Genomic DNA, 23,778 nt, shown 5'->3' with positions numbered 1-23,778 from the left:
CAAAATCAATTTTCTATTTTTATCTCGAAAAGTTCAAGACCTTGAACTAACTATAAAATGATGAATATGAATCTGGGTTGACGTGAAGCACATGAAATCAATGCGATTGTTTATTTGATTTTATACGAGTTGTACACATCACACTGAGCGATTGTGGAGTTTTGTCTATGGGAATGGTTTTTTTTTGTTGTTGTTGTTCGTTGCAACAAATGATGTAATTTGTAGTCGTATTTTTACGGGTGCATGGTGCCTGTTAGGAAACGGAAATATTCGCCAAGACGATGAGTAAATAAAAAAAAATTATCTCGCCAATTGACGTTAAACAAATCCGAAAACATCCCATTCAACGCACACGCAATCGAAACAAGAAAAAAAATCCTTTCCACTGAAATAACGAGAATAAAAAAACCAAACTTTTTATGCAACAATGAATACAATTTTGCTTGCATGACCTTATTGATAACACTCTCGTACTGTAAATTAATGTCAATTTTATTAGACTGTTATGTATTCAATGGAACCGGCATTGTAAAATATAGAGGGGCTATGAGATAATCTAATGACTGAATACGGCTAAGATGATATTCTAACTTTCGATTTTGAATTTCATTCCGACCGTTTTGAATTTCAATTAAGCTTGGGGGACCGATATTCGTTTTTTTCGGTTCGTTTTCATATTTTTGTGTGTTATCAAGCAGCCTCGTCGTTAATGGCTTGTAGAGAAATAGAATCGGTTGGAGGAGAGACAACCTCGTTGGTGAAAAACTTTTCTTTTATTTTCTTTTATGAACTAGGATTTCGCTCAATAATTTTTGAGAGCCAATGTTAAGTGGTAAAACAATCGAAAAGAAAACTTACGAAATGGCTGCTAATCTCTATATGTTCACCACAGTGACGTTATACTGGAAAACTTCATTTAAACAGGGCTGTTGTTGTTATTGTTGTTATAATCCAATTTCTTTACGAGTTTTTCAACATTCTGTAGTATCACACACACAAAAAATAATAATTTCACAATTTAGTGTGCAAAAATCACGACGTGTGATTCAATTAGACAAAGGAAAAAAAAGAGATTTTCAAAAACTTTTCCTTTTTGAGCAAAAAAAACCCCGAAAAATGCATTCAAAATTGCACCGAGTATTTCATTCATGAAAATAGCACATTACACGTCCCGGTTCACAATCAACTATCCACGATGTGTATTTATTTTACATCAAATGTAGCGAATTTGCCATGTCCAACAATAAAGTGATTTCAACACAACACAACACACATCTCTATACACACTGAGAGAGAGAAGAAAAAAAAATTAAAAATTTTCTTTTCTAATTTATCGTTTTTTGATTTTCCTTTAAACGAGATGTTTCTTATTTTAACAGTACGTATTACGAATTTACAATATTGTACATCAAAATGGAATATATGTGTGGTTACGTACGGTACATATTACATAAATAACACAAAAAAAAGAGGAAAGAAACGAACTTTTTTCCTAGATGAACACGCTGTTTGTTGTTCACGATTTGATGGAGCTACGCTTCAGCTATTGTAATGACTTTTCCGCAGCGCGTTCGAACTGCAACTAAAAATTTTCGAATACTGTTCGGCGCCCCCACTATCTTGCAACGGGATGAATAGAGGGAATATTGAATATATATTTTGCAAGATACCGAAAGACACGCCTTCTCGTTTTGTGTGTGTTTTGTTTTGTGTTCGTTTCGTTGTGTTTTGTGTAGAAATTGTTTTTTTTTCTTCTATCGCTTTTGTTTTGTTGTTATACCGAGCATACAGAGAAGGGGAACGCCCTCAATTATTGTTGTATGTACACATATATAAAGGAATTTGTTACAATTTCTTTCTTCTTTTTTTTCGAAATAATAGAAAAAATTGTGTGCGAAAAAAAATCATTTTCTGGGATGATATGGAAAGGGAGTGGGAACATTTATTTAAAAAGGATGTAATTGCGGATGAAATCGTTGAAAATATTAACTAACCTAATATAATGCTCTGAAAGTAAACTTTTTTCAAGAAAAGAAAAAAAAAGGACACCCCGAGCGAAACAGTGGAGGATGTGTCTGTCAGTTAATACTCTAGTTACTTCGATCTTGTAAATAAGTTTTCTTACCTAAATATATCAACATAGTCGAAGAAACTTTAACCTAACGCTGGTATTAGGTATATTTACGAAGGAATGAATTTTCGAAAACTAGAGAAATTCATGCAAATCATTGTGCTCATTACACCAAAACGTTTTGGCTTCAGCTTGATTCATCTTCTATTTTGTTAACCTTTAAATGCTTCTCCAGACACAACACGTTTGGGACCCAATAGGTAGATACCTTAATTTTCACACCAACTTGAATCTTGGAGTTGTATAACAAACCAGCATGTAGGATTGGCATGAATATGAATACAGGTTCTCGGCGCCATGATTTTTCTTTGATTTACATATTCCCTAATCGTATATTTTCTAGTGCATCTTGTTGCACAAATTCGATTTTTTAGCGTTAGTCTTAACCTACAAAAATCAGCTTGTGCAACAAGGTGCACGACTTTAATTTTTGCAATGGCAACTTCACTAGACACCAACGAATTCCTTCCCAAATTATATAGACTCTCGTTCAAGGCTGTAAACTTTGGGGAGGTCACGCAGCCCCAAAGTTTACAGCCTTGCTCTTGTTTCCCTACTTTCAGGTGAATTTAATTTAATTAATCATATTGAATTCATATTGACGCAACCAAGGCAGTATACTTTGGGGAGGTCACGCAGATACAGATACGCCGTTTACACACCACGTTTCATACAAAAAACTCACCACGCCATACAAATTCAATTTTGGTGAATTTGTTTGTATGGAAAAGGTGTGTTCCCGCGTATCTAATAAAATGGTGATCTGCGTGACCTCCCCAAAGTATACAGCCTTGGATGCAACAACATTAGTCACAAGAAAATATGATGATGAAAACATTACAAAAATGAATTAACATGAAAGTCGGAATCGGTAATTTCTCTGATCCGCTGATGGTTTGCATCACCTTCAGTGTTTAAACACTTTGGCCAATTTATCTTTCCACGTTTTTGTATTTCTTAGTGGCGATATTTTCCCGCTACGCGTCGCACTCTTTGTTGCAAATGGCCAATAGGCTCACTCTAAACGTGTTAATCGAAATCTATTGGGAACAGAGACGATAACATCCATCTCTCTGATTGGGAATCGGTAATTGTTCAGGAATCAACCACTAACATGTCTTTTGGACCAAATAACTAATATTTTCGCTCATCTGCTATCAAGAACGACGACAAAAATAAGCAATGAACTCTGGATAGTGTGCTTTTATACAGAATGTTTGTTACAATTAATTAAGTAAAAGATAACTATTTCTCTGATAGATTAAACATAGGAAGTAGTAGATTTACTATTTACATCGTTGTTCACTTATCGTTTGCTTAAAGGAGAAAATGGGTTGCAAAATTTTAAATGACCCGTTTACAATAACTTACTGCACCGAGGCAAAAAAAATGTTGTATCTTAAGTTGATAGAAAACGAAATGCAATATTTTTGTTTGCCAATAAATTCTAGATCAGTTTTTTTGTCCCCCATTCGATATATAGCTACAGAAACATACAAAAATTGTGTTAGTGTCGCATTCTTTTTGTATTTATAAATTTGTCAGCAAACAAATTCGAATGTTTGGCGTTTATTTATATGCATTCTCCGCTCATCTACCTCCACTCAATAAAATATTAAATCTAATAAATCGACGCTGCAGCAAAATTTTCTCGATCGCTTTTAATAATCCATACCAACTAATTTACGACGTCATTTTTCTCACACACTTTAATACCCGAAGAAAAAAAAAATAATAGAAAACCATCAAAACCAACAAGATATCCAAAAATCTAGTTGATCCACCAAAAACCTCAATAATTTCCCAACAATTTAACCAAAAATATAAACTCAGATGAGCATCCAACACATCAAATTAGATATTTTCTTTTACTTTTTTTTCTACTTCTCTTCTACTTTCATTGGTTATACATATATATGTACGTACATGTAGTCAAATAACCGCGCTATATATCCATATCCATCCATAGTTATATAAGTTTTTTTTTTGCTTCTTCTTCTTCATTTTTTTTTCATTTTTAATTATTTGTTTTATGGCATTTATAGTTTCCTGTGTTCGGACTAAATAATGCACCTGCTATATGTTTCAATTTCTTATAAAATGTTTACACATGATATTCCGAAATTATAGAGGAAAAGTGAAAAACGAAAATGAATAAAAAAAATGCTCCGAATGAAGAAGAGTAATACTACGGCGAGAGTATAAATACGAGAAGCAATAAGCATGGATTCATGAATATGAAGTGGAATGGAAGAAAATAAAACAAATAAACTCTCAGCTTCTAGTACATACATACTAAATAGGACCGGATATGCCGACTAATATCTTTATATAAGCCAAGAAAGTAGTTAATATTTTTAAGATGTTTGTTACTTTGCAACTGTTCACAGATAATGTAAGTTACTTTTTTGGAATTGTGTATTTAGGCAGATGGGAGTTTGATTGTGTGGTAATCGTGGTAATATTTTTACAGTATAATAGAACCGAATAGCGTCGTTGATTGGATTTTAAGCTTCGTATCCGACGAAATGTTCTACAGAAATTTGTAGTCCAAAACTTTAGCACCAAGGTCAAGAAAAATATTAACCTTTCACTGACGGCAAGCATACTTTCCCCATTAGTATCGGTTCTAGTGATTCTCTTGATCATAGAATCTCAAGAGGTCGATTGATACGAAATCTAGTGTTTCGTTAGTGGTAATATGAATTTTGAGTACACTAGTCAAGACTAGTCCGTCCGTGACAAAAAAAGAGTTCGATGATTAGTAGCAAAAAATAAACGGACTAGTTCTATCCTCAAACGGGAAGTTACAAAATCTACGGAACGGAACTCTAATCGAGTTCCACTCATGCTTGATACATGATAATTTTGCAGTCATAAGTGGTCCATAGTTGCTCAGTGGGGATTTACTTACTATTTCCCTGTGAGTCAGGACCTACTTCTAGAAAATGAAATCTTAAAAATTCCAAAAAGTTCGCAAAAAATCGCTGAAAATCCCTAGATTTTGGTACTTACAATTTAAGGAATTTTTAATCATTTTTCTAGAATTCCTACGAATTAAATTCGTAAAAATAGACCCTGCTGTAAGCAATCAAACAGTTCACATAACGCAGTTCATATTTATAGAATTTTTAAAATGAAGTACTAGATCTGTACTAGAAGAATGAGACGACTAGATTCGTTCCTAGCGTTCCTATCTCAATCAGTAAACGGTGTTTGATTCTGACTAAAATGTAACCTTATTTAAGCAGAATATAAGTTCATACCAATGAAGTAAAAGATTTTTTTATCTAGACGTTGATACAACGAAAAAAATTTGATTTTCATGGCAACAAGTCTGCACGAATCCACCCAAAACGCATTCACTATTGCTGAAACTGAATAAACCATATTGTCAGTCATCACCCACCATCATCATCATCATCAGCACGTAAAACAAAAACATTTTCCAATTGTACCAAGCAAAAACGAATGAGATATTGAGTTGTTATTGTTTGGCTGAATTCGCTGATGAAGTCGACATGTATTTTGGCTATGCTCCGCCTTTAAATATATTCTTTTTCCCTCGGTCGTGTATTTTCTTCGTGTCATAACAATGCCAATTGTTATCCACTCATGTTTCGGGTACATCAGGTGCGCATGTCGAAACAATATCAGAGCGATAACTATTTTGGTAAGAGGTGTAGGTAGATGATGGTTTGATAGTGTAGAGTTCTGCTTGTAATTGAGAGATTATGTGTATTACACACGTATTTGTATATATTTGTAGTTATATCAAACGTTTTTCAGTTATTGTGTGTACGGCACATAAGCGGTATAGCATCGCCAAGATGGGCTATATACCTGTATGTGAACGGCGTTCAAGTAAGTATAGTTTGACTATCAATTTTTAATTGAAAATAAATTATTGGAATTTATAGTCATTGTCGACCAATGAACATTCAGCAGTCTCACAAAACTCCATAGCGACGCAGGTGTTCACATTTGCCATCTAAAATTGACTTATGTTTTGCTCTGTACTCAACTCTGTGGAAAAATCGTTTTTGACTCTTAAAATACGACTTAATCGGTTGCAGACGGCATGCATATGATTAGACCAGTATTATTATCGGGTCTGTTGCTTCCATCGATCGGTTGATTTCAAATCTTGTACTTCAATTTTTTTAACATGCATTTTACTGTATAACGGACCATATTACCGAGAGCTTGTCATTATTTTTGTCGTCGTTATCGATAACACAACAAAACATAACAAAACGATAATGTGACAACTCACGTATTCTGTAGAGATAGAGGACTTTCATTGGGCTCATTTTTCTTGTGGAATAAATGTTAAAATTACCTAATCTCCCTGGAAGCATTCCATTCTTAAACATATCAGTTTACACCCCAACTTGCTTGTAGCCGCAGCCACAATGAAAACCAATAAAAAGAAGGACTTGCGGTCATTGTGTAAATATATAATCACTCAACACAGCCTAGCATATCACAATGATCTTATATTAAACACGTGCCATATGAGTCGATTTACGCAAAACTCAACTACCAACATCACGAGCACGAGTATGCGAGTGAGAGCACATTAGGGGAGTAAAATAATATTCTGCAATTAAGAACCGACTGACTGTATATATAGTAGAACGTCACTTCTGACTTTAAATTGTTGTAAGTAATCTACTTGAGATGAAAACGAAAAGTAGATCCATTTAGGATGACTGGTAATATTTGGTAATTTAGCTGGAACTTCAGTTGGGAACTGAAGTCGTTGAGGTAAGAAAGATGCACTATGATGAAGTTAATTTCCTGAACGTTGATTTATATCAGTTCATAAAGGTGACCTCCTCCTCAGCCGGTTTTCCACTAGGTAACAAGGAAAACATTTTCGCATATTTCCCGAATTTTCCTTCAATTTAGGAAAATATGAGAAAATTTAGTAAAATGTGGGAAAAGGTTTTTGGGGAAAATTTAGGAAAATTCAAGAAAATATGTGAAGATGTTTTCCCAGAACCTTGCTCAGTGTTTCTGTGTTCGTAATTTGTCGAAATTATAAAATTTAAACTTACCTAAGTCAGTTTTGTCGGTTTTTGTGATGGCTTGAAAAGAAAACTGAAAAATTGTGAGAAATTATCTGTTTTTGATGAAAACTTTTTGAATGACCATGGTGAATCTCGAACGGGGATCGGATTATCAAGAATATTGCCAACATGACGGTGAGAGAGAGAGAGAGAGAGAGAGAGAGAGATCTTTAAACAGGGCTTATTATTGGGAATTTTTTAAGAATTTTTGAGAATTTTAGGAATTTTTAAGAATTTTTAGGAATTTTTCAGAATTTTTAGGAATTTTTCAGAATTTTTAAAGAATTTTTTAAGATTTTTTTTGTTTTTGCTGTAAACAAAATTCATTTGCTAATTACGGTTATAAAATCGAACAATTCAAAATTTAATTTTATCGGATGAAGTTGTGTCTGATACGACCATTAATTTATGTGAAGACTCTTAGGTGGGTAAGCTCGCTTGACTGAAGACTGAATAAGTTTTCCAATAATTGCAGTCCCAGTTTTCTTACCATTTTTAAATAAGCTGGTGTTTTTAAGAACATAAAATTAATTGTGTATCTCTTTTATTTCCACTGGCCGTTTAGAAAACTCAAAATTAATTTAATTTTCTGAAGAAACAAAGAGAGCTGTGAGTTGAAGGTTCAGAATGATATCAGAATGTATCACCTTACATGTGAACTTCATTAAATGAGTCCATAACCACCTTATTTGCTATTGGATATTGGACTGGATAAATGTTCCGACGAACCAAGATGTTCTGGTTCAATGTTTATTTGACCAATAGAGTAAACTTTTAGAGTACCCGATCTTCTGGGAATGTTGCTTAATTTTCTGGTCACAGAGAGAAAAAACACGTTTTTTCTTTTAATTCGACGTTTCGCCACTATTTAATGGCATCTTCAGGAATAAAACGATTCTGCAAATACAATGAATTTTGCATATCGTAAATAAAAAACTAGAGACACAATCGTCCTATATCTATAACCATTGAACAATTTGGATATAGAAACTTACTTTAAATCGAATTTCCAATTGGGAAAATTCTTTATCTTTTTTCAGTTCGACTTCTTACTAGAGAAATTTTGAATGTAAAAGAACTTGCAAAGCATGACAGGCAAAAATTTGCCGAACAAAAATTTAAACCGAACAAAACAGTGCTGAAATACACTTTGTCAAAAATATGAACCGCTCAAAAACGCGGGAAAACTGTAAAAACAGATTTGAATCTTAATCCGAAAACTTAACGTCCAAAACGTTATGATACACTTTGCTGATACTGTCAACATCCTTCCTAAAATTCATCGAGTTATTTGTCAGGATGTTTAGCGATTCAAGTATTCTTCTCTTGAACTCGTTGGGTTCCATCATTAATATTGAAGCGTTTTCGAAATCGGGCGCATGTCCATCTTGGAAGTGACGAACCAAAGCTGTCTGACCGTTCTTAGCTTCTTCTTCGTCGTTTGATTTCTTCACATCATTTTGATGTTGTCCTAGTCTGTCACCAAACTTGTTACCCGTATGACCAATGTAGCAAAGTTCGCACTTGTTTTTTGAAAAACCGTCGCCCCAACATGGAATCTTGTAAACAATATTGCACTTATCCAGTGGATTGGTTTTGTCTTTCAGTTGTGAGAAATTGGATCTGTTAGTCTTGAACGGTTTGTAGCCGACCTTCACGTCATCCAATTCTTCACATAATGCACGACCAATATTTACCGAGCAAGATGAAATGTAGCTGATACCCTTGTAAGTAATTCTGTGACCAGAAAATTAAGCAACATTCCCAGAAGATCGGGTACTCTAAAAGGACTGGATAAACTTTATTTCCGTTAAAATTGGAAACAAAAAAACTGCCTCAAAAATCTTTCGAGTAAGTCGACTTACTCACATATTTGACATCGTAAAGAATACAAGACAGATAGCGAATAGGGCAAGTATGGTATTTTTGGAAAGGTGCGGTCTCAGACTATGAGATGTAGTAGCAACTGAAGCTTTTCCCATCAGTGGATAAACTAGACATGACCAGAAAGCTTCCCGATGGTGAAAAAATTAGTGAAAGTTGTCCACATTCACAACTTTCCATACATTTCCATTAAAAAATCTGAGAAATGTGGGCACCCAGAAGAAAGTTTTTTAAGATTTTTTGAAAAAATGGAAAAACCCACTCTCCGTTTTTTGATATGTTAAATAGGATGTGCTAGCCTTCATTTTAAGCCAATAAAATGAAAAATCGGTTTGGGTGCTCATTGACAAAACCATAAAATTGGACTTTGATGCCTCACACTTACTCACAGCTACAACCTTTCGACCCGACGATACTTTTATTAGAATCGTCTGTCAATTCTCTACAAACTACCATTAGATAAACCATCGGGGTAAAATTTTCTGAAATAGTCATGATTTTGAAATTTTGAAATATTCTTAGAGTCGCCAAAGGGCCGGAGAGGTCGTTTAAAAAAAACATCTTCAACGAAATGATCACTTTGAAATTCCCTATCGATAGCACCATAAACGTCCGGAAACAAAAATGGTGTGTCCGATTCCAAAAAATTTTCACCATATACGAACCTAACCTCATGATTTCATTCTCCATCGATTAAAACCAAAATTTTGAAAATCAGTAGGTAAAGAATTACTTGAGTTATCGCGGTAACAAGTGTACGGATGTTTTCTGTATTTAACGTTTTAAGCCAATGTAGAACATTTTCAAAATATCATATTGAACTTGTCGTTACGGACATTTAAGGTTATTTTGCATAAACCCTGACTTTCAGTCAAGGGAGTAAACGAAAAATTTAATCATATTACAGTCGAAGAAATATAAGAAACTGGCAATACAATCCAATCGATGCTATTTATCCCACATTCATTACCAATGTTACGATATTTATGTATGTATTATATGTATTATAACTTGTAAATCGCATGTGGATTAAATAACATCGTTGAAAAAACCGAAATCTATTTTTTTCGACTGTAAATGCAAAATATTTTTTAAGAATTTGTAAGAATTTTTTAAGAATTTTTAAAGAATTTTTAAGAATTTTAAGAATTTTTTAAGATATTTTGAGAATTTTGAGAAATAGAATTTTTTAAGAATTTTTAGAATTTTGAGAACTGAAATTCCCAATAATAAGCCCTGCCTTTAAATGGGTATTTTAAACACGAATGTCGTAGTAAGTCGGTCGCCCGCCAATTGAGGATCAGTTCCTTGTGTGATTTTCCTTCACCACCACTTACCTGGTTGGCCTAGCGGAATCTAAGAGGCATAGCGTTTGAAATACATCGCTCGCTGGGTATAGGATAGTCGGAGTAGGAGTCGACAATGCAAGCAATAAAGCTCTTTCATACCGAAAAATGTAAGTTCAAAATAATGAAGTAAAAGATTTTGAGTAAAACTATGTAAACTCTTCTTTACAATATTGCTTGTAAATTGTTTGTAAAGCCCAAAATTCATTCAACTCGGCTGGCGTTTAGGATATTTTTTGGATTTCGAGGTGATCATGACGTAAGTTGAAACTGGATTTATTCTATGACGTTTCGGATTGAGAGCTGACGCAAGAATTTCGATTTCTAATGGAAAAATCACTTTTGAATAAATTGGACAATAAAAAGCGTTCAGCGTATTTAATGCTCCATATTTCTGTAATTAAACATCAAACAGAACACGTGACTGTGTGTTTATAGGTAATACATTTGAGTTGAGAGAGAAGGAAAAAAAAAACAACACTTACGCTATACAACTAATTCAACAACACACAACAGCAACAACAACAAAAAAAAGAATTTAATTTTTCTGTATTTTATAAACACAAAAGTCATGAACTCCCTATGGATACATCACTCATCAAGTATGTCCATTCATTCCATGTATGTATAAATATACATGAAAAGATAGATCCGAACCGGTGTTCAATCGCATTAAATACATGAATATTTTCGTTTATGTTTCGATTTGATTTTTTTTTTAATAAAACAGTAAGCCAGGCGCATAAACAACAAATTAAACCGACAAAGGATATTAAATTGAAAGAAACGGAAAAAATAAGAGATTTCTCACACAACAATACTAACGCTTAATGTAAACAATTTGAATAATAGCAACTAGCTATGAGCATAATTTCCAAGATAATTGGTTCCAATTATAAATTGTATATAAAATGTTAAATGTTACCATGAGATATCGGTTTGATTGCAGAGTATTTAAACAGGTAATGTGCGCGCTTTGGATTGGCACATCTTTTAATTTGCAATAAATTGATGATCATTGGATTTGATTGAATTTATTATTGCCTGAAAGCGAATATCCTTTGGGGTTATATTGAATATTAATGCTGTTGCTGAATGGGTTAAAATGCTAATTGGTTTACCTTATTAACTTTACAATTTTAGCTACCGAAATACAGTTTTCGAAATAGATTTATCGTGATCCTTTTTAGATTCTAAAATCTAATAAAAGATTGGCATTCGTGGCAAGCCGATAAGTATACACAAGTTATATGCAATGCAGCCGAATTTCATCATACAAATTTCAATAATAATATTGAGAGAAACAAACAACCGACTTTTAATACACAACTTTGTAGTCCATACAATTTACTGTGTGTGTCGACTAGAAAACCCTCACTCAAATCGATTTTTGTGGACTATGGTGCAGAATTTTCGATTATATGGCAGTCAATTAGAGATGAGTGTGTGTATATATCATGTAAGCCACAAGAACAGTGGAGTATTGAATAACCAATGATTTACGCTCAAGTTAAATCCCTTATCGACACTAAATTGTGTTTTATCCATTTTTTGAAAATATTTTTCAGTGGAAAGTGATGGGAACAAGAAAACGTAATTTGGTAAATGTATATCGAACGGTCTAATATTTAGGTATGTATACGTTGTTGGTGAGCTGTTGTGAATGAGATGGGTGTGTGCCATTTTACCAGAAATATAAAGTTTCGTTGTGCATGGCTACGATGTATTTGAGATACGATCAATTGTCCATGAAAATGTAAGGGAAGATCCATAAATTACGTCAGCCACAAAAAATTGGTGTTTTTCAAAATGTGATCAAATATTGCAATTTGTTTCATGTATAATCAACATTGTCTTAACAGATATTACAGACGGCACGCATATCACCGGTATTATTATCGGATCTATTACTTCCATCGATCAAAGTATTTTTAATCAGTTGATTTCAAATCTTGTACTTCAATTTTGTTAACATGCATTTTACTATAGAAAAGAACCAGCTTACCCAGTGCCTGTCATTGTTTCTGAAGTTGTTATCGATAACAGATGAGGTTCTATCCTATCCTACCTACGGTAGGTTAAAGGTTGGTTGGTTAAAGGCATTCCACTGTGGATACGTCGGTTCGATGGAAACCGCTTATTAAGGAAGATAAAAGGAAGATAAAAAATTATGACTATTTCCGCAAAAGTTTCCGTCCGAATGTTACTCATCAAATGTAATCATTCATGCTTTGAACTATCGTACGCCATTAACCTGTTACAGACGGCAAGCATATGACCGGTATTATTATCCGATCTATTACTTCCATCGATCAAAGTATTTTTAATCGGTTGATATCAAATCTAGTACTTCAATTTATTTTAACATACATTTTACTATAGAAAAGGACCATATTACCCAGAGCTTGTCATTATTTTGGTCGTCGTATCGGTAACAGATGAGGTTATTAGTATATTACTTCCGAGGTTCCAAGTTGTGTATTTGATAAGTGGGGTGTTACAGCCCGACCTGAAGGGGAGGGCTGTATTTCCCACTTGTCAAATAACAACTTGGAACCTCGTAAGTACAATACTTTACGTGATTAGGCAATGTAAATGAAAATGAAACATGCCGTAAAGATATTTGCTTAATTGCTGAGTGTCCAATCCATTTTCGTTTTTCACGTTAACACGTACACCACGACAGAGTAAAGTAAAACAGGAGCAGAGGTCGAAAATACTTTCAAAAGAGGGACCTAAGTCCCGTTATAATCGTTTACGTATTCGTTTCATGCATTCGTAGTAGTAAGCGTTTCGCACCAAAATCAAAGGTCATGTATTCGCGGTTCGTTAAGTAAAGATCTGGTGTGTCCATGATAAATTTAAAAAAAGAGGTTGAGTTATTTCATGACAAAGCACCGTTCATAGCATGCGGTTTGTAGATGATCGATTTGTTTCTACATGAAGTACAACCATCCGTTGAAATTTGGTCTTTGGTAAAACTATGAGAAATAGAAGTTGAAATGTTTAGGTGTACATATTTCATCATAGATGCATCCAAACTTCATAGGACCCTATTTGGCCCAAAAGCACATTATATTACCTTTCAAATGATACCACACACGACCATGTACGTTTTGTGTACCTCGAGAAATTTCAGTAAGAACAGTGTAACTCTTCGATTGAAAACTTCAACTGCACATATTTCAGTGTCGATGAATTTTAAACCCAATAAGTTCTTATTCGGCTCAATAGTACGTGTGATTACCTTTCTAATGACACCCCACACGATCCTGTACGGCTCGTGTAACTGGAGAAATTTTTGTAAGAAAAGTGCAAGTTTTCGGTTTTTGATCACCGCTCACCAGCCACACAAACTTCAAAGAATTTTTTTAAACTGTGGTTTTGACTTCTAGGGTCGAATACCTTTCTAGGCACATATAAAAAAGTCCACTGGAAAATGCGTCCGATTTCGGTCTTCTGTTTTTCAAAAGAATCCCTCTGATCGTTTGAAGAGAGTCACATTGAGCAAGGGAGGCAATGTCTGACGGATGACTGGGGGAATGAAACTAAAGGCTCCAAAGAGAACTAAGCAGTTCTGTTACGACGAGATCTTTCCAAACTATGAGGACTAGTCACAAAAAATTAAATAATTTGTTACAGGTATGGAGCCAACGAATGGTCTAAGTTATATTGTTTTGAGATAACTGTTCGCATACCTGTTTAGCCTGTTATCTCTAAATGCACTTGACAAAAAAGATTTTATTGTAATTGATTGAATTCGACCAAAAAAAGGTTGGATTTTTCTTATCGATTTCATGGTGTCATTTTCCATTGTTTTTTTTTTTCATTAAATATGGTTAATTACAGATTAGCATACCCGTCTAATCAAGTCTCAAAAAAATTCATAGCAAAAAAATGATTACTGCCTGCCCCATGCGAAAGTTTAACATTACATAGCAATTGCCCACTGCGAAAATGATCCATTAGATGAGGATTATTTCGGTTCATTTTTCGTGGATTTTTATGTGAAATTCAACTATTTCATGTGGTAAACAGTTAAACAGAACACATTGGATTATGCTACGTAATTCATTAATTCGGAAACAATTTTGTGATATTCGCAAAACTCATGTATTTTTGACCAACTGGCTCCGGTAACTGTTTTTCAGCAAGTGTAGTTGTATTCCTCGCTTTCTGCTCGGATTTACAAACTCTTCACTGGTCGAAAAGACGGTTACCGAAGCTTTTTGCTCAAAAACACACTTGACATTTGGCCTGTATCGCAAAATTATTACCTCATGTAATAAATTACTTTCCATTCTTGATAGCTGCGTCCGATAATACCGTGTTCCTCGTTTTAATCACAAATTTTAGAAGCTCTAACTTCTCAACTCTTAAACAGTGACGAATTTAGGGTCATGACATTTAGTTATAGGGCGTTGTAAACTACCAAAACTTGTTGTCTCGTTGATAGCTTACGTAAACAGTCAATTTAGTAAGTTCATACAGTTTTAGGATCACTTTAGGATCCATTCACATAGTACGTACGCAAAAAATGAGGAATTTTTGATCCCCTCCAAACTAGTACGCAGAAATGTATGGAAAAAATGGAAAGTTAATTGGATCGTGCGCTTTCGTGTGACCCCCAGAACTGCGATCGTATACTATGTGAATGGTACCTTAGTTGGTAATTTGAGAGTATTAGATTTGTTCTAAATCGCCCATTATTTACTACAACGACAAAAAAGGTTCAAAGCTTATGAAGTAAAAGATTTTCTAGCAAATTGTTCAAAATTTAAAGAAGTAACAGCATCGTACTATTGGTTCAATTCCTCGATGTTGAAAGCAATGAGACAACTTCCATAATTCCATAATTCCGAATAATATACCTTCCCTTCCCTAACCACAACTCTCCCAAGATAGATCAGTACCTACACTAAAAATTGTAGCCATAGAAAACCGGCAGATTACACTGTAAAATCTGTCAGCATTCTGCCATTCTAAGTTCGATAAAATCATAATCGTCCAATTAATTTGTGGAAATTATTAATTAAATAAAATTTTCATTTTCGAGACTTACTAATGAAGAGTTTCAATTCAAAACGACATTGTATGTGGATTTCCAAAAATTCTTCTCATCCAATTAAAAACAATTGCCAGCACCAAAAGCACATTAACTGAAAATATTTATGCGTACAATGCGATTGTTGAGCTACAAAAGATTTCTTTACGTAATTTTCGGTGTCAACGTTTGCCACAATAATTATATTATGCATTTTGTTTGAATCGTCGAGCGTTGTAGCTATACTATAGTATTCCCAGTGCTGGCTGTATATGAACGTTTACATCTCGTATTAATATTTTTTGCATAAAATTGGCGACGAGCCAATAATTTAAATGCAATTTTGTGTGGATGTCCGGACGTCCATGTGTTTGGTACTTTATTATAATCTATTTTCTTCTCTCAACGTTTTCGCATATTTGGAATACTTTGTAATTGATGTCTTTATGAAAAATGATTCTTAATAATTCAAATTTGTGGAAATTAATTTTGTTTAAACTTAGCTGTGGAACAGTGGAACATGCAAACAGTGTTAGGAGAGGGTTTCCATTTAGCAAAAATAACAACCATATTCGCGATACTGAGTAGTAACTAGTAATTAATTGAATGTTTCTACCAAAGATGACAATTATATTGAAACTCAGTGAAAAAGAACTCTACCGAGGTAAACCAGTAAACCGAGCCTTGGAGCCACGGTCCTTGCATTCTGTGTATTCTTAACCGAACCCAATTTTTTAGTTTTCTTAATTTGCTTGAACGTTACAACAGTCTTACAGGCGACATCTGTTATCCACTATTTGGTATAATGTTTGGTATAATGTTTGGTATAATGTTTGGTATAATGTTTGGTATAAGTTTTGGTATAAGTTTTGGTATAAGTTTTGGTATAAGTTTTGGTATAAGTTTTGGTATAAGTTTTGGTATAAGTTTTGGTATAAGTTTTGGTATAATGATTGGTATACGTTTTGGTATAAGTTTTGGTATAAGTTTTGGTATAATGGTTGGTATAATGTTTGGTATTATGTTGAAACATCGGATGATTTGCCTCCTCCTTGTAAACACCAGTAATTTAACGATTTATAAAATCTGAAAAAAAATAAGGCTTGACACGGTCTTATACCGATACGTTTACAGTAATACAACCCGCACTCTTATAGTTGTTTAGCAAATATTTTTGGAAAATAACTAACTGTATCAAGCAATTGAGAAAATTCGAAACTGAATTCGTATACACACACTGTCCTCGGTTAGTATTCGGTTAGTATATTTGACCTATTCACAGATGACTCCACAGTCGAGATAGGATCATTCCAATCTGCCCACCTTCAATAAATTTATGAAAGCAATGTCCATGAATTCCATTTCTGGAATCGGTGAAAATCCATAAATCATTGGGAAATTGCGTAAAGCACCGAATGCGTACGGACAAAGAAATATCGAAAAATTGAAAATAAACGAAACTTCTGCTCGAAATAAATGATAGAATTAATACCATAAATATTACAACCGAAAAAAAAGAAGAAATACAAAAATAAGACGTCGGTGCTCGCTGGTGAAGAAGAGGAAAGAAAAAATCCAAAATTTATTGGCTACTCTACAGAATTGCAGTCACGTTTTATAGTATTTTCTCCTTTTATTTTTTATGTGGACTTCACTCCAGCATTGTATATTACCCAAACCCTCTCGCTCAACTCTCTCCAGCTTTTCTTTGCAACTTCAACCCTTACGTAGTTATTTATAGGGGATGACGAATGATTGAAATTGGGTTAGTTTGCTATGGATATACATTTGTTCAAGCAAAAAAACAATTTTCGAATTTATTGGACGAGTTTTAGGATCCTGATTATTTAATCGAATTAAATAATTGACTAGTAGAACAAACCAACAAACGAAAAGCGAAAAGTAACGTGAACTAAAAGCTCTCCATCCACATACTGCATCATTGCAATATGAGTGCTGGTAATAATAAAATTCTAAAAAAAACAGTTCATCCAATATCATCTTCCGACCGATAAACCGGCACAGTTGCAAATACAATTCCGTGAACATGGAAACTAACATATCTTCGAAAGCATGGACAAAACGTATGTTTATCTCTTTTAAAATAGCATATTATGTTCGGGGCTGGTACATAAATAAAAGGGGTGAGTGGTGGATATATTGATACACAATATACACAGAGCTTATAAAATATGCACATCCTCGGTTCATCTATATTTTTTCGGTGTTATGTTTTCTCTTCGTTTCCAATCTCTTTCAAAACATAATGCACCTCAAATTCATGTGTATTCAATAATACTTTCTGCCTTTTTACAATATTGCCTTAGTATTCGAATATTCCAATATTCGAATTTCAATGGTCGGAGTTGGAGTACAGACAGAATTTACTGTACTTGGCCATATGGCTTTCCATTCCATACAAAAACACCCATCATTTTCATCCCCCCGCTGGTTGTATCAATTCACCTCGTTCCACATGCAAAGCGTTTAGCATATATTACAATCCTTGAAATATGTATTGTACATTATATGGGAGATGTCTACATTATATGTGGAGTGGAATGAAATGTAATGCTGATGCTACTTTATTCCGGAGTGGCAGCAAAGAATTATGGTGGAATTTTGGTTATTTATCTTATTGAAATTGTGGATTAATGCCGTTAGGGTATTGCCCTAGCGTATGTGATCTTCGTTGTTCGATCAGTGGTAGTTCCCGGTGTGGTACTATAAAGTTCCAGGATCTTCTGAAAGAATTCTTTGGTGTCATTTTGGAGAATTAAAAATATTCAAAGTTATACTGCTGTTATGTCGGTTGAATCCAATTTTAGCAGACACCATCAACATCACGCAAAACAACTCCTGAATCTCTCTACCGAATTTCCAAAATTAAATGTTTAAAGAGAAAATTTAACTGCAAATTTCACTGAAATTTGAAACATCTTTTACTGAAGATCGCAGCGAATATTGATCAGGAGAAAAATTTTACTCTCGCTTCGCTCCACTAAGACATTATCCACTATTGACCCGTTTTTCTTTTTCAATTATTTTTCTAATGTATTCTCTCTAATAAACAATTATGAATTGCTTACCCGAGTTGAATTTGCCATTTTTAACGATTCTTTTCCTAATATTCGTCCAATTAAATAATCAATTTTTATGTCCCAAGTTAAGTACCACAGTTGTAGAAAGTATGAGAGCCACTAGATTTGTCAATTTGTTCACGATCTTTAAAATTCACTTTTGCTTGTGTCCACAATAACAAATTATATTTGCCGCGCGGCAGATAAAAATTTTTCATAAATATAAACACCTCCGACCAATTTAACGCTATAATCACAACTACTGCTCCTGTAGTAAAATCGTATCGAAATTTAGTTTTCCTATTTGATTTATCAATTTCGCCGTCGTTGCAGAATATTTCTGTAATTTTTATGTATTAGAGCACGATTAATTTAGTCGACAATATACAATAAAAAAGGGGCTAGTCTCGTGTGTGTGCTCAGAGCTTACTAATGCACATAATAGCTTGGCTCACGGTATACGATATAAGTTGTGTGTTTGATATGGAGGTGTAGGGTTGCCATTTTTTCAAATCGTAGAAAGTCTTTTCTTTCAAAGAATTCATGCGATTTTTTCTCTCTTTTGTTCTTATGTGTCAGTTCGTTTTTTCTTGACTTATAGATACAAATTGATTAAGTTTCACAAGAAAGCAGTTTTCCTTAATTTTTTAGACCAAAATGTTTTTTAGAAAAAGGATATAGAATCAACGCACTTCTAGCATGAGTGGTAGTCTATAAATAGAGTACTGAAACTGATCAAACAAATTTCTACACTGACATTTGAAGTACTTTTTCTTGCAGTGCGTTGATAGACTGAAACTCGGGAACCTCAGGAAAAAAATGAAAATTGCATTTTCTCGTGTGACTTGTTGTCCCTACGCTCTGACTACAAACAACACAATTGAAATGCAATTTCCAGCTTTTCCCAATCTTTGATAAACTACACACCAAAACAAATTCCGACATCTGAGGACTAGTTATTGTCCATCGACCTGACGTAAAATTCTTGTCTTTACAAAAATGGATCAAACCGAATGACAGTAAGCAAGTATCGATCTAAGATTTTCAAGAAGGGAGAAAGGAAAACGTGTAAAAACGAAAGAGGGCTTGTCCTCTAAAAGACGTGCGAATGGCAACCCTGTGTGAATTATAAATAAAACGCGAAGACCGTACACTTTTCGGTTTATCATATTTTATCAATGAGGCGACAAGGTAAACTTTCTGGAAATTATCAGTAATGCCGATGAATATTTTGACAATATTGTTCAATTTCTTCTGAATAGATAGAGTGAATATGGCTAGCGATTTTTGGTTTAATCGGTTTAATCCGGCAACAATTAATCGAGAGCATTTTCGTCGAACATCAATAAAGCTCAGTGATCACTATTATGCGGTATTATCGAATCGCATTCGGAAAACGTAACCATTGCACAATTGAGTGTGAATGATAAATGGAAAAGCTTGAATAATCAATTTTATCAGTTTTTATTTCAAAGATTATGTCGTTTGTGATTTGTGCCATTTACATGCAATTTTTATTGAAGTGTTGACCTGAAGATATTTTTTGACATTTAATTTGATCCGACTGAGTGGCTTTTCGATACAATGTTGCCTCTAGACTATACAGAATGTAGAAACGAGCTACAAACTATCAGTTGATGAATTTTGACCTTATACCGTCCACTCTGATAATTTCCGTCATTGTATGCTATTTCTGTGTGATTCATTCCACATGAGACATCAATATTGTCCATGAAGTTGAGTTGATATTGATGTCGACTTAATGGATAAAATCGGATCACAACAGCGGAACTTATAATTCTATAACTTTAGTAGATAAGGCCGAAAACACACGAGCAATTTTGCGTTGATGGCATCGGCAGTTATGCACTGACGTTACAAAAGTGCCACTTTTTTAATTCCACATTTTTTCTGAAACGAAAAACAGTGTAACTATCTTACCATTGTGTGCGTGGTGCAGTATGACAATAGTTGCACTTTTCAAATGCAGTAAGCGAACATATTGGAAAATATCTTATTTGTGGAACTAAAAAAAGTGGTTTTATTGTCACACTGCACACACGCACGCAATGGGAAGATAGTTCCACTGCTTTTAGTTTCAGAAAAAAGTTGGATTTAAGAAGGTGGAACTATTGTATCGTCGGTTTTATGCAGCACTTTACGTATTAATCCGTCCGATATTCACCACTAAGCAATGTGGAAGAACCAACATAATTGTCGATCCCATCAGCGCAAAATTGATCGTGTGTTTTCGGCCTAACGAACATGGGAAGAAAGAAAAGAAGATTGGGTGTACAGTGTGTGCATCGTAATTTCAGCATTATTCGCAGCATAAAGTACTTCATGGTCTAACAAATTGGCTATCGGCCACGAATGAAACGAAAGCTGCTAAAGGAATCCCGTCCAAATCATAGCGAAAAAGACAGATAGACAGCAATAGAAACATCCAAAACATCCAGCTGTCGCTGTCATCTGTTATCGACAACGTCAGCAATAATAAACGATTAGGTCTGACTAATGAGGTCTTATATAGCAAAAAGTATGTTCAAAACAAATGAAGTAAAAGATTTTTGAAAACAATCTCTGAAAATCTTCGATGAAATGAAGTAATGGCTTGAATAGTAAAACTGTTAATATGCTTGCCGTCTGCGACAGATTAAATACCAGCTTAACGAAATTGTCGAATTTAATTTTTTACACATCAGTCAAGGAAGCTTGAGTTTCTCTTACAACCGAGTCTCCATAAATATTCAAATGATTCAAACAAAACTCACAATTTTATTCACCGTATTACAATGGGAATCGTTGAACTGATTTGTTTTCAATAAAAATTCTTCTTCGACGTTCTCATACGGTATAAATGTAAAGTGATAATAAAACGTTAATGCAAAGATATGTTCTAATAAGTTTAATACATACGTGATACTGTACACCGATCGATAATAATTATGCCTTCAAACAAAAAAATAAAAAAAATACTTTCTTGCCTTGCGGCCTTGCGTGATGCATTTGAACTTATTAAACAGATGCAGGAATGTGGATTTTCTGATTTAATTTCCTAATCATAAAATCTGTAAAGTAAAATAGTGTGAGTTGCACGGTATATGCACTGTTCATTGTTTCTGGATAATAAAGCGCTGCGGATTGTGATTATTGCGTCGAACCTGATATGCATGTCATTTTACGATATTCGCTAAATTTGATTTGCAACTTTGTTTTGGGAAAAGTTCTACGAAAAAACTTTATTCGGCTCGATAATGACCGAATTCGTAGATCCCTATTATTATATTGTTGTGTGCCTTCTGTGTTTGTCTAAACAGCATTTAAATACGTCTGATAAAATGCCCTGAATCTGCTCACCACAACTCTTTAATAATTTCATATAACATACAGCAAACAGCGATGCCATAAACAAGCTAATGCATCGGTTTTTCATTATTTATATAGCAATTGCCTTTGGGTTATTTTATATTGTGTTGCCTTGGTTCGTTGATGTCGGGTATGGTTTGGTTTGTTAATCTCTGTTTTTCTTCATTATTTTAGGAACGGAAGAGGGAAAATATTATCAACCGTGTCATACTCGCACGAATTTCTTCTAATATCGTTATAGTAAAAGACATTATTCATGCCAACCTGTCTGCCAGATCTCAGACCATCCTTGTTCACAAATATGAACATGAAACCACGTTACTGTACAGCTTAGGCTCGATTGGGTGTGTTATAAAGAATCGCGTTTGTTTTATTGTACAAAATGGAATTTATTTTTTCTTAAATCAAATCATTAAAGCTACTCGTTTAACACCAGGGATCACAAGTTATAAATGAAAATGAAAATTAAATAGCATAATTACGCGACATAATCACAATTAACCACATTTGTCACCAACCTTTTTTTCCGCGATCAAAACGAACTGATTGTTTCACTGTTTACATACATGTTCTTTGACTTTTTGAATGGTAGACCAATTCCTTTTGACACGTCACGCACCTAACTCGCTGACCACCAATGGCCTCAAAGTTATATTGACGTATTTTGTCCATGATTCTAGGACTTAAGTCCTTCGGTGGTCGAACATCTGGTGAATGTTAAATATTGTCGAATTGAATAAATTGCCAAATTCACTAAATCAAATGGTCCCAATAATTAATGACAACTTACCAGTTGGTAAATTGAGAGTGGGCGGTGTCATCGGGCGAGGTATGTCGGCTTGGGCTTCCAATTCCGACTTATTTTTGGCTTTTATTTCCGCGATGAGTTCCGTTTTGATTTCCTTGATAAGTTCCGTTTTCATTTCCGTCATGAGTTCAGTTTTCAGTTCGGTTTTCATTCCACCCATTTCAGCCTTCAATTGATGCAACTGCTTTGAAAGATCCTCTAATCGATTAGCATCCTCCTCCGATTGTGTCGCTTGTGCTGTTATCAGTTCGGTTTTCATTCCATCCATTTCAGCCTTCAATTGATCCAACTGCTTTGAAAGATCCTCTAATCGATTAGCATCCTCCTCCGATTTTGCGCATTTTCGTGTCAGATACGCTACCTCTTTCTCGAGACCCTCAATTTTTTGGGTCAAATTGTTAAAAATTGACGATGCCATGTTTTCTTTCTCGATTTTCAGCCTTTTCTTACTGAACGGTTTTTCGAGGTCCGTTCTTACGAGGTGACATATGACCTGTTAATCAATCTAGTACATACACCCATAGAGGTAGACTACCATTTGAACAAAAAAGCACCTCATCAATCCGATCAAATTAATTATATTTTCAATAATTAATTGTCTTTTCATCCGCGATGCACAACAACATTAACACCTTGTTCGCAAATATGAAATCAATTTCCATTATATTCGATCTCTCTTGCAGAATTGTTTGGATTGTAACTGGGGTGGATGGATTACATAAAATATTCTCAACCATTCTTCAATAATCAATGGGCCAAATATTTTGTTCATTCGTTTCGTTGCTGTAGAATGTTGCAGCAGGAAATAAAGCGTGGATCATCATGGTTCTCAACAGTATTTGCACATTGTAATAGGTGGTGGTAGGAGTTGTAATCGAGGACTTTAATTTGTAGTGAGTACAAAGAAGAAGATGATGCCGTTGCAATGACAATCTGGAGAGAAAATTATTATTTTTTGACAGGACCATTTATGTGGTGATGACAAAGTAGTGAATATTCTTTAACAGTAAGAAGTGGCTAATGGTATACATTACGCAATAC

General features: G+C 34.3%; 1 protein-coding gene and 1 long non-coding RNA gene across 3 annotated transcripts in view; one reads left to right on the top strand and one right to left on the bottom strand.

Annotated features, from left to right (window-relative positions):
* Positions 1 to 18,853, bottom strand: part of LOC119085077 (transcription factor SOX-5-like) — a 122,470-nt gene extending 103,617 nt beyond the window's left edge. The window contains exon 1 of one of the 2 annotated variants that reach the window (XM_037195318.1): positions 18,570 to 18,853. The gene's annotated coding sequence lies outside the window, so the exon portion shown is untranslated. Of the gene's footprint in view, positions 1 to 858; positions 1,584 to 18,569 lie in introns of those variants that run through there. The other variant, XM_037195317.1, reaches the window with a different exon arrangement.
* On the top strand, positions 671 to 9,730 carry LOC119085080. The gene is made up of 3 exons (XR_005089226.1): positions 671 to 682; positions 8,719 to 8,732; positions 9,624 to 9,730. It is a non-coding gene; the product is annotated as an uncharacterized LOC119085080 (long non-coding RNA).
* Positions 18,854 to 23,778: the final 4,925 nt, after the last annotated feature.

This window comes from Bradysia coprophila, unplaced genomic scaffold (genome assembly GCF_014529535.1).
Source record: "Bradysia coprophila strain Holo2 unplaced genomic scaffold, BU_Bcop_v1 contig_94, whole genome shotgun sequence".
Lineage (NCBI taxonomy): Eukaryota > Metazoa > Arthropoda > Insecta > Diptera > Sciaridae > Bradysia > Bradysia coprophila.
Note: the sequence above shows the minus strand (reverse complement) of the source record. Positions and strands in the feature narration are given on the sequence as shown.